Source organism: Dipodomys merriami, unplaced genomic scaffold (genome assembly GCF_024711535.1).
Source record: "Dipodomys merriami isolate MVZ:Mamm:240054 unplaced genomic scaffold, mDipMer1.0.p SCAF_190, whole genome shotgun sequence".
NCBI classification, from domain to species: Eukaryota; Metazoa; Chordata; class Mammalia; order Rodentia; family Heteromyidae; genus Dipodomys; species Dipodomys merriami.
Genome location: NW_027203271.1, coordinates 1 through 7,873, shown reverse-complemented (window position 1 = coordinate 7,873; position 7,873 = coordinate 1). Strand labels below are relative to the sequence as shown.

Genomic DNA, 7,873 nt, shown 5'->3' with positions numbered 1-7,873 from the left:
AATTGAGGTCCAAAGAGAGGCAAATTTCTTCTGTCCCACAGTTCCAGTTTTTTTAAAAAGTACCAAAACTTTTAAATATCACTTACTCTCTTTTAAGAATCCAAAAATGAAATAAATTCACATTTAATCAATGCAAAATACTTTAAAAGTAGGAGACAATAAAACAGGCCCCCATGAAGTAAATTTTCTTCTACTTTTAAAATTATTCTGAAAGCCTTGTATTGGTTAGTCACACTTATAATCCTATCTACTTGGGATATCTACTCAGGAGCCTGAGATCTGTGGATAACCATTGGAAGCCAATCAGGGCTTCCAAAACAAACAAAAAAATTCATGAAATTATTTTTCAAAATTTTTAATGAACTAGCAAAGACCCAGGAAAGAAAATGTAGTTCATATAGTACCTCACCAACCTAGAGAGGAACGACCTAGCATGGCCTTTAAGCCCTGATTTCAAACTCTGAGCACGCCAACACACATGCATGCACATGCGTTTGCACGCATGCATCTTTTCCCTTCCCCTCCCCAAATTAGAGAAGCGTAAATACAAGAGGCACATGCACCAACTTCAAATACAGTGAAAACAAGGGTTATAGCATGGGGGAGGAACATACAAAGAAACAAAAATTCACATCGCACATTATAAGTACGTTAGAAACAATAGCAAGAAACAAACAAAAAAAATACTTGTTTCCCTATCTTGGAGTTCAATTCCCTTAACATCATCATATCTGTTCATATGAACATAGTTTTTGACATTGTCTGCTTGCCCTAGACATATATTCGTTATTGAAAATAAGGGAAACCATGGGACCTGTTTCTTTGGACTTGGCTTACTTCACATAATAAATTTTTTCCCAAGTCTTTCCATTTCCTAACAAATTGGGTGATGTCATTCTTTCTGATGGAGGCATAGAATTCCCTTGTGTATATACACCACATTTTCTTGATCCATTCATGTAGTGGGGATAGCTGGGTTGGTTCCATATCTTAGCTATGGTAAATAATGCTGCAATAAACATAGTTGAGCTGGTAGTTTTAGTATGGTCTTTTTGTGATCATTTAGTAAATCCCCAAAAGTGGGGTTGCTGGGTCAAAGGGGAGCTTTATGTGGAATCGTTTGAGGAACCTCCATAATGCTTTACAAAGTGGTTGAACAAGTTTACACTCCCACCAAGAATGCTGTATGGTTCCCTTGTGGCCACATCCCCTCCAGCATCTGTTGTTGTAAAAATATGGAACGCTCCACGAATTTGCATGTCGTCCTTGCACAGGTGCCATGCTAATCTTCTCTGTATCGTTCCAATGTTAGTGTATGTGATTCTGAATTGAGCACAAAATATTTTTATATCAAAAGTGCAATTGGATTTTATTAAACTAGACGATTCAACAAAAAGGAAGTTCAAAAGAATTGTCATGAAATTTTACAACCATATATTTCTTACATAAGCACACATTTAAGAATAAAGTCAAGATTGACATGTCAAAAACAAAATAATTCCAGATATTTGTTGTTCAAGAAATGTGTAGGAGGAGGAATTCAATTATTCTATACAAGGCACCTGTCATAATGAACACTGCAGCAAGTGTTAAGGTTCGTTCAAAGTTTTAATGTTTTAAATATATTCAATTTTGGGAATTGTTTCAATTTTGGGAACACAAGCCTCAACAATATGTCAATACTATCCTCTTATTTATCTCTAAAGGTTTATGCTTCTGGTCTTTTAATATTAAAACTTCAAAAAAAATTATCTTTAGCAAGTTGTGCAAAGGGGTTTTGCTTCATCATGTCAGTGTTGAATAGAGTGTACGTGCATTTCAATGTTCAGTGCATCTGGATCATTGTCAAATTTTCCTTTTTTCTTCCTTCCCTTACCCCAACCCCACCTATCCCTTCAAGTTTCCTACTTATATTCTCACATATGTACATTGAGTGTTATGACTGTATTAGTCCACCATTTCCCTCTCCATCCTTCTGCCCTATTTCCTCTAAGCCTAGCTCCCCTTTTAAGACTTGTTTCAAATTTATGGTGTTTTGTTAAATATCTCTACCTTTGGCATTTGGCTATGGGCTTGCCACATCCTCTCTTCCATGTTTGACCACATAAATGAATATATTTCTCCACATTTCTAATCTCTGAATGGCTGAGATAGGTCTATTTTACTATTCACCTTCTGTCCTAAATTTAGAATTGCACCTTCAGGACCATCCTATAGAGCTTTTTTCTTCTCTACACACTGAAGATGGAAAGGAAATAATTTCCATGCTCTCAGCATTATGCTATCCATCATGAATTTCCATCGCTTATCACTTCAGCAGTCTATGTTTAGGGACAATCTTCAATTTCTGATGATAGGAGCACGAGTCAGTTTTACCTATGCAGATTCCACTATGTAGTGAGCCCTGTAGTCTTAAATTTTCAATAAGTTTCGAGTAACTTTTTATTAATAATTTAAAAAGTTTTATTTCAGTATTTGAAATACAGCCCCAATTATTTTAAAAGTTTCACAATAAGTTAGACTGAACTTTTCCCCCCATTTTCCCCATTAGTTCAGGTTAAGTCTCCATTGGCTTTATTGTTTGAGAGGCCAAGGGATGAGGTTAAACAGAGAGATGATCATTACTCAGATATCTCCTTCCTCTTCTGGTTTTGCTATTCTTGTTGAGAGGAAGACTGTAGCAGGGAAAAGAGTGATGCTTGACTTCACCATACAAGGGAACATTCTTAGTATGTCAATTATTGTTTCTCAGAATAACTTAAACTGCTTACTCTTGCCTTATCTGTAACAGTAACCTAACTGTGGCTTCCTTGGTGCAGGAGGAAGCACACTAACAGGTTACTACCTGTAAATTGGTATTTTATATATCAACTTACTACCAAAAATATAAAGCTTTGGCTACATAAATGCAACGGCATTGATTGTCCAACAATACCTTAGTGAGCAGTAGACAATTCTACCCAGCTACCCTCTCCTCTCATATCCTCCCTTTCACTCCCCTCCACTCATTTACCCTCCCATCCCTTCTTTCTTTGTGTCTCTCTCCTCCATATTAATCTCTATCTTCTCTCTTTTTCTTTTCCAGTAGCAAGTGATTTGGCTTATCAGTCAACACATACATAATTGAACAAATATTTATTGCACCTCTTTTTGTGATTATTTATTCTTAAGAAGTGAGTTCTAGCACAGCACCAGTGGCTTACACCTAGATACTCAGTAGGTTCAAATTTGACAATTGCAACTCCAAGCTATTTTAAGTAGATAAACCTAAGAGATTCTTTTCTGCACTTGTGGTAAAAGGAAGAAGTGAAGGTGTGGCTCAGGTGGTGTAGAGCAAACATTGAGAATTAAAGCCCAGATAGAGCTCAAGGCCAGGAGTTCAAACCCCAGTACCAGCACAATATAAAAAAAAAAACTGAGTCCTTTGTCTTAGAAGGGATATTTCTCCAAAAATTCATACCCAGGGCAATTTTCAAGGTCCAAGACTCTTTGTAAGGTTCTTTCACATCTTAAATTGATTCCTCTGCTTGATTCACATTATGGAAAATAGGAGTCACACTTCACATTAAAAAGTATGCACATTGCTGTACAGTTCTTACCATTTTTAAAGTAAAGGAAGCATGACAGAGGAATTCACCTCACTTGGGTGAGTTAGGTTTGACTCACTGACAGACTTTTGCAAGTAAATGAGGGTCTGTTTACATGTAAAGAAGTCTATGCAGATGGTTTTCTAGGAGAGAGAACAAGGTAGCTGTTGTCCAAGTTTGAATCAGAGTAAGTTTATTCCTATGATATGGTAAAGAGAAGCTCATCTCATAGAACACTATGCAGACAGTAATTTCAAGGATTAAAAACTCATGTCTATATAGTGAACAGCTAAGTTTTCACAAACAAAAAACAGTTTCCTAAGCCATGAAAATATAAGTTAGAGCAAAAGGAACTATGTTAAATATAGTTAATGGCTGAGTGACATGTATAAAAGAGTTCTATAATCACAATTAAACTATAAATTTTTCATCATGTCCCTAACAAGAATCTCTAAGATAGGCCTGGCTAAATCTGTCATAGAGGACTGGGTTCATGCAATTGTCAGTTTTGTTTAGGGTGCAATATCTTCTACAGTCGCTTGGGTTGCAAAGAGCTCACACCACATGCAGTGTCTGGAAAAACGTGCTGTCTTGTTAGGCACCTAAGGGATTTTTGTGCCACTGTGAATATTTATCGTTTTTCTTCTTATAATTATACCTGTAAGTGTGAAGTCATTTTGTGATAAGAATAATAGTTTCTGTACCCTTTATTCCACTAACAAATCTCGGATGTAAATATAGCCCGGAGCTCTTGGCTCATGCCTATAATCCTAGCTACTCAGGAGGCTGAGATCTGAGGGTCACAGTTCAATGCCAGCCCAGGCAGGAAATTCCAAAGATTCTTATCTCCAATAAACCACCAGAAAACTGTAACTGGCAAAATGTCTCAAGTGGTAGAGCTCTTGCCTTGAGCTGAAGAGCACAGGGACAGCACTCAAGCCCAGAGTTCAAGACCCACAACTGACCAAAAAAAAAAGTATGCATATATATATATATATATATATATATATATGTATAAATGATGAGATGAATTACATTTAAATATAAGTCAATATTTATGGTACACATTTAAAATATAACTATATATGATATATTTATAATATATACATATATTTATGTATAAGATCATATTATATCAATGTTTATAAATACATTTGTAATTAATATCCAAAGAGTACATCTGAAGATTTGGGGGAAAATGTAGAGTGTCTAAAGGCTTACTATTGACCCATCATACTTTCAATCATTTTTTCCACTTATGACAATGTCTGGAATACTAAGACAATGATTATTTTATTCCTTAAGATTTGGGGTTTGAAACATCTACTTACTTGGTAAGAAATCTACCAAAATGTAATCTTGAAATCACACACCACAAACTGGACATATACATCAATTTAGCAACTTACAGGTCTCAAACTTTTATTTGAATCCTGTATCTCACATACATTGTTTCCTTTGAGTCAGCTACGTATACAAACATTCCTAGATTTTCATCTTCACATACATCCCCATACTCACATGACATAGTAAACATAACATTATAATAAAAATATTATAGGTACTGAAAAAAACATCTTTGCAAAAGTAGATAAATTTTATTCTTTTAATTCAATTCACTATTAAAATACTGATGAAAGAGTAGCTGAGAGGATGTTTCAAATATGAGAGTGCCTGCTTAAAGAGAATGTTTCTCATTCCAAGCATCATTATATGCATCCTTCCTTCTCTCACATAAAAAAATAAGTAACTACAGAATCAACCTACATTTTCCCTAATCACTCATTGAAGAAAGAAATTGTAATACATATATGCATATACACAATGATATACTATTTAGCCACACATAATTATGAAATAATATCATCTTCAAGAAAATAGATAGAACTTTGGAAAGTAGTATGGAAGTTCCTCAAAAGACTCCACATAGAGCTCCCCTATGACACAGCAATCCCACTTTTGGGTATTTACCCAAATGTTTACCAATAAGACCACATTAAAGCTACCAGCACGATTATATTTATTGCAGCATTAATTACTATAGCTAAGATATGGAACTAACCCAGGTGCCCCTCAGTAGATGAATGCATCAAGAAAATGTGGTATATATACACAATGAAATTCTATGCATCCATCAGAAAGAATGACATTGCCCCATTTGTTAGGAAATGGAAAGTCTTGGAAAAAATTATATTAAGTGAAGTAAGCCAGGCCCAAAGAAACATAGGTCCCATGCAATATCTAGTATATGTCTGAGTCAAGCAGAAAAGGTCAGATAAGGTGATGTTAGGGAAATGAACCCTAAGATATGTATTCAAATGTTTTTTTTCTTTCATGCGATTGTTTCTTACACATTTATAAGATTATTTCTTTGTTGCTTTGTATGTCCCTCCCCCACAGTATAACCCCTGCTTTCACTGTATCTGATGTCGGTATAATTTGTGGAGGGGAAGGGGAAAAACAAATCGTTTAAATAGGGATACAGGGGGACCCATTGCAACAATGAGATGTACAAGTCGTTATGTCGAAAACGAACTTTACAACTTTCGTGCGGGAAAGGGGGGCGGGGAGGATTGGGTGGGGGGGTGGGGGAAGGATGGGAAGGGATGGGAAGGGGAAACAAAGGAGGAGGGTACAATGCTTGATAAGAAATATACTCATTATCTTGTCCATGTAAATTTAACCCCTCTGTACAGTATTTTCAAAATAAAAAAATAGAACTGGAAACATTCATATTAAAGAAATTATCCATACTGTAAAAAACAAATACTAGATTTCTCATATGAAAATATGAATAACCCAGAAAATAAAATGAATAACCCAGGTGTAAAAGATAGAGCTGATTTAATTTGGAAAAAAGTAAGAGAGGAGATGAAGAGAAATACTGTGCAGTAAATATGTTCAAATATTCAATATGTTGGTATGACATAATAAAACATAAGTATAAAAATAGGCTAATGAAATTAATAAAAGGAATAAAATTTAGCAAGCTACATTATATGGACATATGTGTATAACACAATAAAATACTGTGTAAAGTTAATGTTTGCTAATAAAAAGGCAAAAATTCATTCCAGTTGTTATAGAGTCATATGTTTATTTCCATTTTTTGCTCAGATATTTCCCTGATAAAGTAAAAGGAGAAATAGGTTTTGTTTATTTAGAAAGACAAACGTCCAATTAGCATTAAATTATTCTAGTTAATTACTGTCAATGTGAAATTGCTCAACTTAATTATTATATTTAGAATATTTCCAATGCACTCTTCAAAATATTACCCTATAGGCATATACTTTTTGCTGGGGCCAGCTGCTCCATGTCCCGGTGGAAGACGTTGGGAGGGTTGCTGATAACCGGGCCCAGGGGTGCCCATGGCAGAAGGAGTATCCAGCTCCCCTCTGTCAAAGGAGACACAAAGCATGGATGGATCTACTGAGAGCTTCAGGGCATAGCCATCCAAATGTCACAAAGGTCCCTGGGAGAACTGTTTTATGGTGACAGCCCTAGGGCCTGACATCAGGGCCCCAGCGCTGTCCCCGACTTTCTTTGTCTCTAGGGGACCACTCTTTCACCTGAGCCATGGTGCCACTTCCACCTTTTTCTGTGTATGCAGGACCTAGGAATCCAACCCATGCTTTCTTGCATGCTAGGTGAGCCCTCTACCTCTAAGACACAATCTCAGCCCTGGATAGCTGTTCTTCTATGACCCCTCAGGCTGTCTCAGGACAGTCTCCAACATCTATACCAAGTCACACATCTATACCGAGTCTCTCAACAGCAGCCCTGGCTAGAAATGAACATACTCTGCTGTGTTGCCCATCATATTCAGCACCTTTGTACTCTGTGCTTCCTGTCAGATACTCCTTGTTAAGCAAGACCCCCTTTTCAAGTGCTGCCTCCAAGAAGACCATTCCGATCACCTTGGCAGAGCAGGAGCCTCTCCACTCTGCAGGCTGCCGGCTTGTCAGGCTCTGCATTCCAGCCAGTGTGGGTTGAGAGTGCATGAAGCGAAAGGCCTGGATTCCACCACCAGATCTCTGGAGGCCCTGATACACCACCCAGGGACAGGTGTTGTATCACACCCCATGAGAGGGGGCTTGAGGCCCTGGCAATGTGTGGGCAACAAGATGGGGCCATTTCTTTGTGTGGGCTTGAACTGAGGATCTGGGAGCTGCTCTCTGAGTTTTATTGCTCAAGGCTGGTGCTCTACCACTTGAGCCACAGCTCCACTTCTAGCTTTTTGGTGGTTCCATGGAGAGTAGTCTCCTTACGGGCTGTCCAGCTTA

At 37.2% G+C, this 7,873-nt stretch overlaps 1 non-coding gene across 1 annotated transcript; it reads right to left on the bottom strand.

Annotated features, from left to right (window-relative positions):
- Positions 1-1,229: 1,229 nt before the first annotated feature.
- On the bottom strand, positions 1,230-1,336 carry LOC138831290 (U6 spliceosomal RNA). Its single transcript, XR_011373203.1, has one exon. It is a non-coding gene; the product is annotated as a U6 spliceosomal RNA (small nuclear RNA).
- Positions 1,337-7,873: the final 6,537 nt, after the last annotated feature.